Source organism: Chlorocebus sabaeus, chromosome 9 (assembly GCF_047675955.1).
Source record: "Chlorocebus sabaeus isolate Y175 chromosome 9, mChlSab1.0.hap1, whole genome shotgun sequence".
NCBI classification, from domain to species: domain Eukaryota; kingdom Metazoa; phylum Chordata; class Mammalia; order Primates; family Cercopithecidae; genus Chlorocebus; species Chlorocebus sabaeus.
Genome location: NC_132912.1, coordinates 62,053,241 through 62,070,583, shown reverse-complemented (window position 1 = coordinate 62,070,583; position 17,343 = coordinate 62,053,241). Strand labels below are relative to the sequence as shown.

The 17,343-nt window shown below is 49.0% G+C and overlaps 1 long non-coding RNA gene across 1 annotated transcript; it reads left to right on the top strand.

Moving 5' to 3' along the window:
- Positions 1-6,108: 6,108 nt before the first annotated feature.
- On the top strand, positions 6,109-12,135 carry LOC103215942 (uncharacterized). The gene is made up of 2 exons (XR_490373.3): positions 6,109-6,812; positions 10,824-12,135. It is a non-coding gene; the product is annotated as an uncharacterized lncRNA (long non-coding RNA).
- The last annotated feature ends 5,208 nt before the right edge of the window (positions 12,136-17,343 follow it).

The following is a 17,343-nucleotide window of genomic DNA, read 5'->3' as shown; positions in this document are numbered from 1 at the left end:
TTTAACAATCCATCCCTCCTCCTTATGGATCTTAAGTTTTTAAAAGATTATTTCTTCTAGAGGGAGTTAAGTGATAATGAACTCATTCTTTCATTTTTATGAAACAAAGACATTTATACTTGACCATCAGAGATTCTAATTGGCATGTGGCTCATGCTTATGAGACCTGCAGAGTTGATAGAATCGCAGCTAAAACAAAGACATTTGACATTTTAGTTATTCATGCAGCCTTGCTCAGGGCACATGTACAATGATCATTAAGCTGTTTGAAATAGTGATATTCCAGCACTTGTGAAAAGAATATCCTAGTGTCCACCAATCCAACATTGTGTCCCAGGAGAACTCAGGAAAAAGTAGGTGAATGCAATTCCAGCTACACTTGTTCAACCGCAGGAAAACCCTACAAGTTGCTGGGCTGCAGTGGGGGAGGCAGGTTTTTGCTCTTGAGGGGTTCCTGAGCCAAGCCATTTTTTAAACTGATTGTTCTGTGTAGAGGGTGGATGAGAGGCAAGGACTAAATAGGGCTACCTTAAGGTGACACTCTAAGGATACCATCATGATTCTTAGGGACTTTGCATCACACCTCCTTCAGTACTCAAAGCCCAGGTATTTGCCCTGCCCAGCACTGCTCAGGGATCATACCAGTTGTTCCTGGGGCAGAGTGATGAGAACCTCATATCACTGGGCGTAGGGTCTCCTGGGCTGGGCCTTGAAGGACAGAAGCCTGCTTCACTCTCAGCTTTTTGACCTAGTCCCTGCTCCCTCACTCTTTGTCTGTTCTGCAAGTCTGTACTCACCTCTCATCCGGAGTTTGCCATGGCTCCTGTGATCACAGCTTCCTGCTGTGCTGAGGACCATGGTCTGTGTTCCCCCAGCCCAGCTTCCTCTTAAGCAGTCCCTGGCCCAAGCTACATGCTCAGTGAATATCCCTGCATTGACTCACTGAGGCCACTCTGGCCCAGCTGCCTATTTCTCCTATGCTGTGGCCCTTTAGTCTCAATGGAAATTGAAATCTGGAGTGTTGGACTGGCCAGTCATCCTCTGTACAGTGAGGGCCCTGTCTAACTTTCTTGTCTTTCTTTCTTTCCTCAGCACAGGTTTGGGCTATCACCTGAGAACATTCAGGAGACAGTACAGGTTCCCAGATGCAATGACTCACTCAGATTGGTCTTAGCAGACCCTTCTACTGGCAAACTCAGGTTAAGCAGAAAGGAGTGATCATTAGAAACAAATTAATCGTGGTCTCTTGATTCTGGCCAGCTACTCTGCAAAGTCTGGCCTCCTGCACCTCTTGGGATGAGGTGGGGCCTCTTGCCAAGGCAAAAGGGAGCAAGGGCCTCTGTAGGGGAAAGAAGGGCTGCCCAGGGCTGGTATGAGTTGTTCATGGGGCAGAGTGACAGGGAGCTGTTATCACTGGGCACCCAGGGTCTATGGGTCTTGGACACCATGGCCCCCAAGGTTTAAATAATAGAAAAGATCAAAATGGCTGGATTTAAGCATCTCTACGTGGTCATTGCCACTGGAGCCTCTGCGCTGCATGGGCCTCTGGCAGGAGGAGGGGGCCAGAGTCAGAAATCAATTATAGGCAAAGCCTGGCTTCCTCGGGGCTGGTGCCAGGGAGAAAAGCCAGCTGCCCCATCACTGTGTCCAGGAGAATTTATGAGTTGGATCTTGTTGGGGGTGGGTGGTGAAGGTTGAGCTCTCCAGGAAGCAGACTCTCAGAAGGAGTTTATGAAGCAGGACGCTTAAGAGGAATGCCTTGAGACAAACACCTGTGGGAAACAGGGGGGAAGGCAGGATGGGGCAGGGGAGAGGTGGAGCTGTGATGCGGCTTGACTGACACCACGGAGTTGCTGGAACTCATCTAGCCCCTCAGCATCATTTCAAGTGGGGCTCAGGCAGCCAGGCCTCTGCATCTTACCTCCCTCAGTCATTGGGTGTAAGCCATCCAAAGAAGGTCATGACCTTGGGCAAGACGGCTCTCTGAAGAGAGGCAAAGAACCCTTCTGGGAAGGGGGACATGGGCGGTAACACCCATCATGGTGCTACAGGGTAAGTCCCATTACCAGGAAGTCTTGGACAGTGACGAATGCCATCATGAAACTGGAAACCGCATCCTGATTCTGAAATGAAGAGACAGATGGAGTTCAGGTTAAGTTCAAATCAGATCCCAAACAGCTTCCAGGAGGCTGGGAACAGGATCAGCCCCTCAGGGAATAGCAGGGAGCAGTGAGGACTAAGCAGGGTTCCATACAAGCTGGGTGGAGTACTCTGGGGAGGGCTGGGAATGAGCAAGTAAAAGGAGTATTTATTGTTCCCTCCATGTAGCTGGCCCAAGGACTGCACACCAAGGCTGGGCAGAGGGCTTCATCGCTGAGGCACAGGGTGAGTCCAGACCCCTCTATCCGGGGGAGGGGGACTTGGGAGTGGTTCAGACTCTTCCCTGCTCCTGGCCTGGTCACGATGGAAATGTGCTGAATTCAAATGAAGTGACACATGTAAAGTGCTCAGCCTGCAGTAAGCATCTCTCTGTTGGTGGTTACAATAATTACTATTATTCCATGCAGTGGGGTGAGCTGGGCAGGACAGGGTTTAACACCTCAGGGGGTGCATTTATCAGCCACCTATTTTAATATGCTGTTGGGGCTCCTAACACATTTAGGAGGGGTGCACCTTACATGTGGAACAAAGCTTACTTGTGGTCTTATTCCAGGGCTAACAAGGTCTCTAACTCTTTTCTACCTCTTGATATTGTTATGAAAATGGCTGATTTTCCCAACCATTTATTAATCTATCCAAAACATTTTATCAAGTACATTTTATGTGACTGTGACTATTCTGTGCAAGGAAAAATAGTAGTGACAAAACAGAATTTCCTCCAAAAGGGCTTCTATTTTAACAGGAAAAGCAGGCAACAAAGCGTACAGTAGGTGAGCTGGTGCTAAATACCATGACAAAATATTTTTAAAAGGAAAGGAAATAGGGAATACCGTGGGGTGGGCTGGGTTTGCAAGTTCATACAGCATGGCCAGGGAAGGACCCTGGGTGGAAATGATATTTGAACAGGGACCTGAAGGCAGGGAGGGAATGCGCTCTGCAGCCGTCTTGGGGAAAGCCTGATGGGTGGGTAAAAGGGTAAGGACACCCATCTTGAGCCAGGAGCAAGCATGGCATGTCCCAAGAATAGGAGGGAGGGGGCTGAGCTGGGAGAGAGTGTCGAGGCGTTTACTCTTGGTCTGTGTGAGTCGGGGAAGTCAAGGGAGTAAGGGTGGAGGAATGGCAAGCTCTGATGTCTATTCTAAAATGATGCTCAGGTTCAGGGTAAAGAAACAACCAGAGGGCCAAGAATGGAAGCAGGAAGGTAAGGCAGGAGGCTGTTGCAGTTGCTCTGGGAGAGGTGCTGGAAGTGTGGACAATGCCGTGGATGAAGGAAGACACCTAGGCTTGGAGGCCAGATCTGTTTGTAAGATGCAGGCCATGGGGATTGCTGAAGAATTGGGTGTGGGCTTTGAGAGAACCAGAGGAGTCAGAGTGATTCTGAAGTCCTTGTCTTAAAGAATGGTCAGGTTCCAGTGGCCTCTGACTGAGGAGTTCTTTTTGGACACTTGAAGTTCAATGTATCTCTGGGGCACCAACTGTATACAAGAATCTGGAGTTCAAAAGAGAGATCCAGACTGGTGAAAAATATTTCTGTGTCCTGGTGATACAGATGACATTCACACAGTGAGGATGGAGGGGATCCCCTAGGGCTGTCTTGTCCAATCTGGAAGCCACCAGCCACACTTGGCTACTGAGCACTGGAGATGTGGCTGTTCTGCAGGGGTCATGTTACATGAAAGGGTAACATGCACAGCAGATTTGGAAGATTTAGAGAAAAAAAAGTAAAATAGCCCATTGATAATTTTTATATTGCTTACATGTTGCAAAACTATTTTGATTACATTGGGTTAGATGAAATCTATTATCAAAACTAATTTTACCTATTCCTTGGTACTTTTTAAATGTAGCTATTGGACAATTCAAAGTTATATCCGTGGCTTGTGTTGTATCTCCACTGAAAAGCACTGGCCCAGGGAGTGGAGACGTCATAGCATCGAGCCCTTGTGGCATCCAACATGTAGAGGCTGGGATTCAGGGAGATCTAGCAGAAGAGACTGAGAATGAGAAGCCAGGGAGAAGGAGGAGAAAGAGGAGGTGCAGGAGAAGCCATCAGGAGGAAGCGGTGTCCTCGACCAAGTGAAGACCATGTATGAAGAGGAGACTGACTCTCTGTATCAAATACCTGCTACTGGTCTGGTACAGAATGGACTCAAAACTGAGTATGACATTGTGCACTGTGAAGGCCACCGTGATCTTGATGAGAAGTGCTTTGGAGCAGTGATGAGGGTGAGAAAGCCTGATGGGAGGGGGATCAAGGGAGAAGCAGGGGAGAATAACTGGAGACAGGGCATGTAGACATCCCTTTGTAGGAACTTTGCTACAAATGAGCAGCAGGAAAATCGGGATGATAGCTGGAGAGGAAGGTGGGGTAAAAAGTTTTATTTTCAGCGTAATATCGATAGGAAGCATTTTGTACACTTTCTATGGATAGACATTGTTCTAGGTGCCTTGTATGTATTAACTCATTTAATCCATCAAGCACTCTATGAGGTAGTTACTATTTTGCTTACCCATTTACAGATGAAGAAATTAAGGCACAGAGAGGTTGAGTAACTTGCCTAAGGTCACACTGTAGTTAAGGAACAGAGCTAGGATTTGAACCTCAGTCACATGGCTCTGAGGTCATGCTTTAACCACCATGCTATCTGCATCTTTATACCTGACAAAAATTCAAAGAGAGGAAAACTGATGATGCAGGCTAACTGCAAGAGGATTCCCGGAGATTTTTTTCTTTGGGGAAGGCAAGATGAAATGGGGTGGAGTGGGCAAGCAGAGGACTTGTGTCCAGCCAGAAGGAGGGACAGTGTATGATGCACGGTGCTGCGGGCTGGCATGCAAGTTCCCAAGATCAGCAAGGCCCTCCACTAAATGAAGTGGGGCAAAGAGGTGCTGGTGGTCTGCAAGGGAGATGATCGGTGAGTCAAGAAGACACTGGGGCATTGCCAGGAGCATGGGACCCCTTGAAGCTCAAGGGCATGAGACAGGGTGTAGACCACTTTACTCCAGCCTCTCCTTAATGTTTAAAATGGGAGGTGTCCAGGCCTATCCTGTGCCCCAGGGCTAGTCTCAGATTCCGTCATGGGCCAGCCCTGGGAGACACCCGGGGCCACCCTGGGCTCAGAGGATGCCAGACAGGTGGGATGGCGCAGAGGCAGGGCTGTGCAGGGTGGTGGGAGTTCATCAGGTAGGGACCGGCCTGTAACCAGCTGAGGATGGTTGGAAGAGCCTGGCAGCTCAGTCTCCTGACAGACTGAGGGCTGAGGGGGCTGGGCCTGCTGAAGAGGGAGAGGGGGGGAGTGGACATCAAGAAGAAGGGCCTCCGGGGCTTTGAAGGGGCCCATGGTGGGCTTTTGAATCCCTCCATCCGGGGTCAGCGCACCCGAGCCCCCGTGCTCGCCAATAAAGTGTGTGGGACGGCCTTCAATTATAGAAGCGTAGCCAACCAAATCAGCTTTCAGATAAATTATTTATGCTGAGGCCTGCGAGGGAGGGAGACGGGCTGCATGAGCAACGTGTTCATTTTCATAAAACCCTGCAAAGTTGCAGTGGGCTGGGGAGAGGATGGGGGGAAGAAGAAAGATGATTAGATTATAAGAGGCCTGCTGTAAATAACACACAAACAGGACATTTTGTTTCTTTTTGGGCTGTCTTTTGTATCGTGTTTTATACAACGGAAGAGAGCAGAATACAACGTCTAGGAAATGTTAATGAGGGTTATTTGCTATTTACCTAGGCTAGGGGGCTGAAGAAAGGGCTGGGGTGGAGGTGAGGGGGGTGTGTAGAAGATTGGATTCCATGCAAATACAGACATCAGGGAGTCTGGAAGGCTTTGGAACAGAGCTGGACTGGAGGCCTATCAGGTCCCCGTGGAAAGGGAGAGAAAACAACAAATCCTATGGGCTGGAGGGTGTTTTCCTCCTGCTCAGGGGCCAGCCGAAGGGCCTGGATGGGAGGGAGGGGTCCTAGTGGGAAGACAGGTCAGCCCCAGAGAGCAGGCAGGTTGGGTGACTGGGAGAGTCCCTCTACCCTGAAATCTGGGGGACAATGACAAGCCGGGGTGTCATTTCTGCCTGCCACAGTTTATCCCCACCCCCAACCCATGGGAAAGACAGGTAGAGGTGAGAATAATGGAGCCTGCTTCCCTGGGGAGTTAAGTGTGGTCTGGATGATGACTACAGCCACTTCTTCCCAAATTGACAGCACTCAAGCTTTGGTGAAGCAGGTGACACACAGGCCTCTCTTACTCTGGGTGATGAGATGAGAGGACAGCTGTTCTCCCTTCACTCAAGGCAGCGCTCTGAGGTGTCCAGGAGGCGATCTGCAAATCATCCCACTGAGTGCCCACAGCCGGTTTCTCCTCAGCTCTGCTGCGTGGAGGACTAAGAAAAACAGGCTGCTCGGGCTGGGCTGGGATTTCAAGTTCCCAGGTCATTTCCTCACCCGTGATGCGCCTTTACTTCTCTGTTTTCCTCCAGAGTCACCACTTTGTGGCCAGTTAGACAATCAGGCAAGGCTTCTTGGAGGAGGTGGTGATTGTGTTGGCCTTTGAAGGATAGAAAGGATTTCAACAGGGATGGTAATATTATCATTCCTATTTTACAGATAAGAAGCTACAGCTAAGAAAGCTTCACTGGCTTATCCAAGGTCACTTGGTAAGTACATAATACATTGAAGATGCCAAGCCAGGTGTCCTAATACCGTACCTTATGTTTTTCCTACTATGAGTCTCTTCATTTCCTTACCACTCCAGAGAATGGCAGGGTTAAGAGGGTGTAGTGAGACATGGAACCTTTCTGTGTGGTGGGCTGATTTATATATTCCTGTATTCCCATGGCCCAAGGGTGCTACACTGTGTAACCCAAGAGGGCCACTTCATGAAGGGCAATCCCCTGGAGTTGTGTAGTGCACAACTTGAACATCTGTACCTGGCAGCCTTACCTGTATAGGTTACATGGACATGATATATGTCCAGTATGTATTAATTTGAATGAGTAAATAATGTACATGAAGAACAACAACAAAAATCCTGTATGGGGCCATGTTTTATAACTGTTGTTAGGCAGCTGATTCTGTCAGTTGCCAGTGACAGAATCCTAACTCAAATTGGTTTCGGACACAAGAGAATTTATTATTTTGAGTAACTAAAATGTCTAGGTTCTGGAGGTACAGCCAACTTCAGGCATGGCTGGGAGCAAGGGCCCATAAGATGTTGACAGAAATCTGTTTCAGTCTCTAGACTCTGCTTGCCTTTGTGATGGTTTCATTTTCCCAAAAGATCTCCCCACGAGGTTGCAAACATGGCCTCTAGCAGCTCCGAGCTTGCAGGAACTCTGGCAATAAATGAGTCTTTTTTCCAGTAATCCCAGCAGAAGTTCTGGCTCGAGGCTCATTGGACCACTGTGAGTGACATGTCCACCTGTGAACCAGTCACGGAGGTGGAGGTTAGATGATGTTAGAGGTGCGATAAATTGATTGGCAGGCTTGGGTCTTGGTGGAGGAGGTTGGGGCATGGAGTGCCCTAAACCACATGGACAGAATGTGGAAGAGGTGTGTTCCCTAAAGAAAACTGAGATGCTATTACCAGAAGCAGGGAGAATGGATGTTGGGCAGGAAAAACAACAGATGTCCCCTTCTGTGGCAGAACGCTTTTGTCAAATAAAATCTTTCTTGGAAGCCAGACATGCAAACCAAATACAAACAGGGCTGTCCTGGGGATGCCAGTGTGGGGAAGAGATGTTCGGAGGCATCATTGCTTCCTGAACATAGCCTGTGCATTTTTAATGCCACATTTCTGAAAAATCTGTCCCCCCCTTTGGTAATTTATGTCCTCCTTTTATTTACTTGCCTCTTTACCGTAAATTAAATACTTATGTACTGTAGCTCCTACTTTCCTCTTCCCCAGCACAGGGTTTTCTAAAGGGTACGACACAGGCATTGTTCTTCTGAAAGGCTCTGAAACTCTTTGCATGATCAAGTATGTTTAGAAAACATTCCACTTCTCTTGGTGAACTGTAAAGCTTGTTAGCATTTTAAAGGTTCTGAAAAGTCCTGCAGTCATCTGTTGAGCTTCATTCAATTCAGGGTTTTCCTAAAAGAGTTATCCACAAAATCTGCTTTTCTCTTCACCCAGCACTGAAGGATTTGGAATTTTCTGTGAGACATTGCCAGGGAACATTGCACCTGGCATGTTTTTCTGTGCTCACTGGTTTTACGGGTATAGAAAGAGGATTTCCTCCTTCTAGACCAGAGTCTCCTCTGGGCATCCAGACCCTCACCGGGCCTTGGTGAACAGGGTTTTGCTTGAACAAATGAGGAGCAAATGTGGGAGTTAATACTGTGCCCTTGGAAATGATGGGAGAGCTCTTGACTTGGCTCGGATTCTTTTCAGCCCCCAGCCTGGCTGCCACTGGTGCCTTGTCCTGGCTGGCCAGTGAATACTTTTCTCATACCCTACCCATTTCACAGATGAGGAAAGTGAGGCACCACAGACAGGTGCTAGATGAGGAGACTCAGTGCTTCTCTTGCAGAATGTAGGGATTTCTGTAAAGCAGGGAGAGTATGGGTTTGTGTTCCAGCAGGCCTGGCTTGGCATCCCAGTTTATCCACTTACCAGCTGTGTAACTTTAGCCTGCTTACCTCTCCTCTCTGAACTTCATTTGTTCTCATCTTACAACAGAGTGACTAATGATGGTTGAAGGAGAGCCAGCGAGTAACATAGCTAATGGATGCCTGGCTGCAGTGCCAGACTTGGATAGGTAGGGTCATTTGGATGGCATGCCCATCCACTGTTGTTTATCTCCTCAGCCTGTCAGCCTGGAGTAAGCTCAGCTCGGTGCACCACAGGAAGGCGTAACTGGCCACTGGTTCAATCCAGGTCAAGTCCTTTGATAGCACACTCCAGTACAAAGCCACCCATGGACAGAGAGCTGTCTGAGCGGGGCCACAGCTGATGTCCTCTCAGCCACATCCTCTACAAAACCACCCAGCTGCAGCCAGAGAGAGGCACTCGCTTAGTCCCCTGCAGGTAGCAAGGGATGAGTTTTATAAGATTACAGGAGGGTGGGCAGGGAGTCAGGGGCCTGGCTCAGCCAGAACTAAGTGTTTCTGTGGACTTGGATGTGGGTCTTGCCCTATCTGGGCCTCTGTTCCCTCTTCTGTTAACCTGGGGCACTGGACTTACATTCTGTTTCTTCCCCTTTCAGTCCTAGAATCTGACCTTGCTTCTGTGATTTTGAGAGGTCAGGAAGGGACAGTTTGATTGACATTCCAAAGGCCTCGGGTTCTGATCCCAGCTCTGTGACCTTGGGCATTTATTCATGAATTTACTGCCATGCCAGGTGCTGGAGATATTAAAGAGGACGAGACAGGATTATCACTGCAGCATCAGTGAGTCCGCGGGGGGAGGAGATGTGCAAATAGCCACCCCGTGGGGTGGAGGGCGGCACTAGACACCAGAGGAGTCACGTGGTGGGCCTGGAAGGCTGGGCCCAACTGGTCAGGAAAGGCTTTGCGGAGACCTCGGGGAGCCGACACCTAGAGGAGGAGGTGGAGGCGTGGAGGCATGGGGGCCAGAGGAAGGCGCTCCAGGCTGAAGGCACAGCTTGTGCAGAGGATAGTGGCATGGAAGGGCCCTGTGTGTGTTGTTATCCCCTCTGCTCCTGGGACTCCAGGAGCTCCTTCCTGTGCTTATGTTCTGTGGCATGAGAATTATGGGGGCTTGGGTGTGGAATGAGGTGCTCCCCAGCCTTGAGCTGACAGGGAGTGTGGTGTGGATGTGCAGATGGGGTTCTGGGACCAGAGTTCCTGAGCACAAATTCCAGCCCTGTGAATTTCTAGCTGCCAGGCCCTGAGTGCATCCCCTCCCAGGCTGTGCCCTCAATTTCTCCTCCACCTGGTGGGGATGTTGGTGGTCTCCGGTTTATAGGATTGAGCAAGTTAAGCGTACAGAGTGCTTAGAGCCATTACTGGAAGGCAGTCAATGCTCAATAAACATTAGCTGTCCCTCCCTATTTTAAAAATGAAGAAAAATGAAGGTCTGAGGGAGTCAGCAAGCTGTCTAGAGGGACACAGCCCAGATGCTTGCAGGTCCAGCCTTGTCCTCCCTCCCCTGCCCTTCCCTCCCTGCCTCTCACTTTTACCTCCCTTCCTCTCTCCCTTCTTTCCCCCCTTCCTCTAACTCTTGCACTTCATCCCCTCAACTCCCCCAGCCAACCCCTGAAAGGCCTCTAAATGCCTGGGACCTGCTGCAAAGCTCTTTGATTTGACCAGACCACTGGCGCCTCTGGCTGCCTGGCACCCTGAGTGAACACTCTGCCTCCCACTTTGGGGCCTGTGCTGAGGCCTGGGGCAGAGTCTGGGCCTGGTATCTATTCTACCACCCCCACAACCACTCCCTGCCTCTCCCCTGCCCCGAAGCTCCGAGCCGCTTAGCCGCTTCCAGAGGGAAAGCAGCACCTGGGATCTGTCTTCGGAGACAAGCAGCTTCCAGGCCTCCCCACAGGGCAGACTGAAGTCAGCTCCCTCCCACTGAAAATGAATGGCTCTCACACAGCCGGGTCACCCCAGAACCCCAGCGACTGTGGGCTTCCTGCCCACCCATGGGAGGCTCTTTGGGGCCAGTTTCTGAGCCTGGTAAACACAAGCTTCCTCTCCTTCCTCCACAGAGAGCTGAGAACAATCGCCCACTCTGAACCTGAAAGCCGGTGGAGGCCTGTGCTAATGAGCGTGCAGGTTTCGCTGCCCCCGGAAATCAGGCACTGGCTCTGGGCACTCAGCAGCCGGATGATTGAAAGCCCAGTAGGGCTCCCAGCCCTCCCCCGCCCCCCACTCTCTTTTTTGTGTGTTGTCTGCATCACTGCCCAGACCAATCTATCTCTTCATGCTGAATTTTTTAAAGCCAAATTGGAAAAAAATTGGAAGTAGCCTGCATGCTATTCCCCCGGGCTCCAAATGGGCCCTCCAGTTAGGGGAACAAAATACACTGTTTTAATTTATAATAATAATTATTATTATTATCATTATCCAAAACAATGACAATACCAATAATCCTATGCATGGGTAGGCCAATGTACAGCACATAAAATGCTTTTCCAGCTGTGATTTCATTTGGGCCTCACCCCCCTGTGAACCTGCTCCCGCCCCACCCCCCCAGCCCCTTTGTCTGTAATCCGAGCAGGCCAATTGCCTGTTGACTCTCAGCTGGGGTGGGAAGGCCAGTCTCAGGCTCCCAGGCCCTGCTTTTCCCATGTCCTCTCGAAGGGATCACATTAGCAACACATTTTTTAGCAGACGTGGCAGAGCACCTGCTCTGCTCAGGGAAGGGCTCCGGACCTGTCAGAAGGAGAAGATAGGACTTTGCAATCACTGGCCTCCAGTGAGATGATAGAGAAAGGCCAGATAATCTTAACTCCACACTATAAGAGCTATGCATGGCCTTTGGGAGACTCTGGGCTCAAAAGTTGAAGTCAGCTTGAGGAATGCCTCAAAGGCCATTTCATCCGATGTGGATCACATTGCAGACCTCACAGTTTCAACTTGTCATTGAATTGTCACGTACGTACAGAAAAATACAAAAAGCATGACGGTACAACTCAATGACTTTTCTCAAACAGAACACACTCGTATAAGCAGCCCCCGACTAAGAAATGGAAGCCCCCTTTGTTCTCCCTTCTAATCACTCCTCCCAACCAGGGTGAGCGCCATCCCGACGTGAAACAATGTAGATTAATGCTGCTGCTTTTTATATTCATATGACTGGAGTCATACACACTATGCAGTCTTTTGTGTCTGGCTTCTTTTGTTCGATGTTATGATGTGATATTCAACATCACTGGATACTGTTGTAGATTTTTCATTTCTCTGCTCTGTGATATTTCGCCGTATGAAGATAGTGAAATTTAGGTATCCATTTATCATGGATGAACATTTGGAGGGTTTCAAGTTTTTGGTTATTATGAATAAAGCTGTTTATGAATATCTTGTACTTGCTGGGTTTTTTTGTACTTGTGTGCACATTTCTGATGAGCAAAAACCGAGGAGTGGAAACATGGAATCATTGCATATGAGTAAGTACTTGCAGCTTTAGGAGCTATTGACAAACAGTTGCCCAAAGTGGTTGCACCAGTTTATATTACTGGTTTTTAGGATCTATGTGGCAGTACCTCCAATTCCATGAATCTATAGATCCTTGGATGATCCGATGGAAGCTGTGGAATTTTGCCCCAGAAATACACTTATAATTCTGCGTGTGATTTCTGTAAATTTATGAACCCTGTGAACTCAACCAGGTCCAAGGATTCCTATGAGGCCTCTTGTTCTGAGCTCCAAATTCTAAGGTATGTTGTCCACATTTTGATTCTGGGTTTTAAATTCTTCGACTGGGTGGAAGACTTAGAACTTAACAGGGCTAGGTGCGGTGGCTTGTGCCTTTACGTAATATCAACATTTTGGGAGGCCGAGGTGGGCAGATCACCCTGAGGTCAGGAGTTCAAGGCCAGCCTGGTCAACATGGCAAAACCCCGTTTCTACTAAAAATACAAAAAATTAGCCATGTGTGGTGGCGTGCACCCATAGTCCCAGCTGCTCAGGAGGCTGAGGTAGGAGAATCGCTTGAATCTTGGAGGCAGAGGTTGCAGTGAACTGAGATCGTGTCTTTGCACCCCAGCCTGGTGACACAGCAAGAAAAAAAAAAAAAAAAACTTAACAGAGCACCAGCAAATCACTGGCACCAAAAACAAAACAATTTTAAAGAAAAAAACTATCTTTGAAAGAATTTTATGGTTTCACAGAAAGCATGGACATGACATATTCGTCAAAGGAAAAATTATAATGTTGTTGGATGTCGTTGCACATATCTAACAGATTAGAGTTAATTCACTTTACATTATATATGGGAGGCACATAATCTTTTCAAGGCAAAGTGCTTTTAAATGCCTTCACCTGGCCCTGGTGAGCCCATCAATGATGCATAAATTGCATTTGGTCAGTGATTATCCCATGCTGCACTGGGGCATCTGTGTGATGAGGGGTCCCTGGCTACTAAGGGCTCCCTGTCCCATTGGATCCTCACCACAACCCTGCCAGGTGGCTGGGCTGTATGTCACCAAGCACATGGGCAACACAGCCCACTGTAAGGGAAATGGGGGCCAAAAGGGTCAGTCAGAGAGAAGCCTCTGCAGGTGAGTGGTGGCTATAGGAACTGGGCTTCTGGCTTAAGAACAGGGGCATGGAAGGAGTGGGAGTGGAAAGCTCCCTCCATCTTTCTGCAAAGCAGCACAGACGAAGAGGGAGCTCGCTAAAGCACAGTGCTGGGATGGACGGTAGAAACTCTATGAAGATAGATTTCTGTTTGATGTGAGAAAGAACATCCAAGTGTTCAACTGTGTAATGATGGAAGCCAGGTGCTTGAGGGGTAGTGAGATCCTTGTCCCTAGAAGCATGTAAGCTAATGCTGGATGCACTTGATAGGGACGCTGATAAATTAAATAATCTACGTTTCCTTCAACCCTGAGCTTGGTCATCCTCAGAATCTAGGTCTCCTGATCCCACCACGTGCTCTTTCCTCCTTGCCGCTGATCTAATGGAGCACAGTTTGCACAGTGCACTGGCCCAGCCTGGGCAGCAGGCAGGAGCCTGCATGAAATAACCTGTGCTGCAGTCAGAGTGACAGAGTGTCTGTAGAAAGCATTCAAGATCTCCCAGCAGCTGTGACTAGTATGAGCAGGTCTCTGTGGATTCAGGCAAATATTTTCCATTTCATAAAATGTGGTACAATGTTACCTCTGTGTTCTTGGAAAAACTAGCATGGGGGAGGAAGTGTTAACTCGATGGCCTTGTTCCCTGAGCGCTGGTGATCGTCTGCCTTGGCAGTTTCCTGAGGCCTCCCACCCCACTGGGCCCCATCGCGGGGGAGAGCTGGATGAGCCCACTGCTGCTGGTCCATGGTCGGAGGTGGGTGTGGAGAATCCCTGACCACCTGAAGGGGAAATAGAGTGCAGAGAATAACTGGAACCCTAGGAAGGAAGAACTCTGTTCTGTTCCCATTTCTGCTATGGCCCCTCAGCCATGCCCCTCCCTTCATCATCGCTCCCTCTGCCCTCTGCTAGGACTAGTGCAGTGGTCTCTTCCTGGAGCTCACCTCCTCCAGTCCCTCCTTATTCTGAGCCAAGAATGCCACATGCTTGGCATGGCTACCATACCACTCCCTTGCCCCTACAGACTTTACCATCAGTCTCAGGATTCCTCCCAGACAGCCTCTAATAAATGATTAATTCACCTGAGTGGGCAGTGACAGGGAAACTGATTTGCCAAATGTACCTCCTCCATGCTTTCGACAGAGCACCCTTTCAAAGAACAGAGCAGAGCTCAGATGACATCATCCCTCCCTGCCTCCCCGCCTCCTACTTCTCATCAGAAGCACACACGAAAATAGCTTTCCAGGTTTCTCATGGTGCTTCATAACAAACACCAAACTCAACTGCATGGCACTGGAAGCTTGTGTCAATTTGATCTGGTTGTGGAATCTTTTCTTCCACACAGCTTGCGATGCTTGCTCAGTTTTCTTTTGGAAGATATGAAGAATGGTCACACTACTCCATCCGACCCCATCCAAATGCTCTGCGCTTCAGAGGCCAAAGACATGCTGTGCTGTCCCAACTCTCAGTGACTGCCCAGGTTGTGCCCTGGCCTGGAGTGTCTGTCCCACATTCCCCAGCATACAGAGATGTCTGGGCTTAGGGGGATTCCCTCTTCGGCTTTCAGTGATGTTTGCTGCATGGACATTGCTGAACTTGAAATAGGATCTGAGCCTCAGGGTTTCCCCGAATATCCAGTTCCTGCCCCTGCCCTGGATCAAGGGTAATTGTGGAGGGCTCTGTGGTCCAGGAGCCCAACAAGGCCCTTACGGTACAGCCTCTTCCTGCCAATCCAGCCTTGCTGCAAGGTCCAGATAAGCCCCTTACGTGGGAGCTTGAGCAGAGATCCCAGTTTGTGTTTAGTAGAACAGCTACAGTAAAGCTTGCAATCCGCAGGTGTTAGAACACTCATTGGAGTCTCACTAGCACAGTGGACACCTCTCATTAGGGTGTCATTAGCTAGCTGCCTCATTTGCATGTTCAGATCAGGCTCAGGCTTCATGACAGCAAGGACTATAGAAGGACCAGCAGGGCCGTGAAGACCCCTGCACATACTTCAGTCTTGAGGGGGACCACACAGGGGTCGGTGACAAGGGCAGAATTAGAGCCCTTACGGAGATCACACAGCACACACCAACACAGTCTCCCAGTTGCTCACTCCAGACACCCTGGGAGATCCCTGTGGTCTGCTTTCTCTTCTCCTTCATATCAAACCCAACCGTCCTCTGTCAGTTCCTTTTCCCCAGTGCATCCACCTTTGGTTTTCTTCCCTTCATGCTGGTGTCACCGCATAGCCAGCTGGTGGCACAGCCTCCTACTTGCCTGCATGGCCCTGGGTCTCCACTCCAGCAGGCTGTATGAGCTCTCAATGCTCATACATGGACTGGATTGTATCATCCCCCGCTAAACTCTTCAGTAACTTCCTGTTGAACTTGGAAGAACGTCCAGATTGCTTCCCATGGGGCTTGCATCCGTGTTCTAACGTGTCCCACCCCTACTGGCCCCCACGCTCCAGCCACTCTGTTCTGGGACACGCAGCATGCCCCCACCTGGGCTCTGTGCTTGTTCTTCCCTCTGCCTGGGTCACATACCTCCCAGATCTTGCGTGGATGGTTCCTTGTCATTCAGGATAAGGGCTGATGGGTCTTGATGCCTGCTGTGTGCGTGCATGCGTGTGCACCTGTGTGCACGCCTGTGGGATTGGAGTGGGCAAGAGAAGAGCAAGGAATTGTGGGGCTGGAGGAGACAGCCCAGGCTGGGAATGAGAACACACAGCAGATATCTGGTGAAAAGAAAGCCATACTGAAAGGCAGGCTGTGTGGTTGGATGGACTTGACTTCCAGCCCTCATTTCAGCCCTAAATGGCTGTGGGACCTCAGCCAAATTACTTTCTCCTCCAAGCCTCAGTTTCTCTATCTGGAATAATGAGATCCTCATCACAGCAATCCTTCAGGGCCATTGTGAAGGCAGCAATAACTTAGATGAAGGATCGCAGGCAGTGCCTGGCACAGCATCAGGACTTAATAAATAGTAATGTTTTAATTTTAAGAAGAAATCAATGTAACAGAGAGACATGAGCTGGGGCACAGAAGACTAGCATTCATGCTTCTGACTATTGTGTGACCTTAGGTAGCCAGCTGCCCCTCTCTGACTTCCGCCACCACCAACATCCCACAATTTGGAGGGAATGGGTATGTTTTTTCCCACTGAATCTTTCTGGCAAATGGGGCCAGAACAGCTCTCAGTATCACAAGAGGACCACAGAAGATTCATAATAGGGTACCAGATTTAGGCTGGGAGACTCGACAGTCTCCGTGGTGAAGACATACCTGATAAGAAGTATTATTTGGGGGACATCCACTATGAATTGTGCATGGTGCCAGGAGTTTCATACATAGATATAAAAACCTGAAGTCTGTCCTGCTGTTTAGGGGTGCTCATCCTCATTTTACCAATGAGCAAAATGCCAAGACTGGTGATTTGCCAAAAGCCATTAAGATAACAATTGGAAGCATTGCTAACTGACTTTAAGATTTAAAGTCTATTTTCTTTACAGAAACCACAATATAGAAGTGTCCTCTAAAGCTTTTTTTTTCCCCTCTCATTTCTTTTGGGAATATATGAAACTTGCTTGCTGATATGGTAGCCCCTAGCCAGGTGTGGCTGGTCACATTATAGTAACTAAAATGAAATGAGAGAACAAATTCAGTTCCTCTATCTTACCAGCTGCATCTCAAGTGCTCAATAGCCACGTGTAGCTAGTGGCTGCCATATTGGAAGGGGAAGAAATGCAACAATTCCATCGTCACAGCAAGTCTTATTGGACAATGCTGCCCCAAAGATAAGAGAGCATCGTGCTCTGTCTATGCAAGGCCAGGTCCTTGACTGGGGACTTTAATGAATGGCACACCACTGGATGTAGATTATGGTGCTCAGGGACAAGCAAAGCTCACCATGGGACAGGGAGATGAGTTTGCCTTTAGAGGTACAGGAATGTCTCCTTTCCCAAGCTACCTACTGCTCTGGTCTTACATGTTCTCTGGAGTTCTGG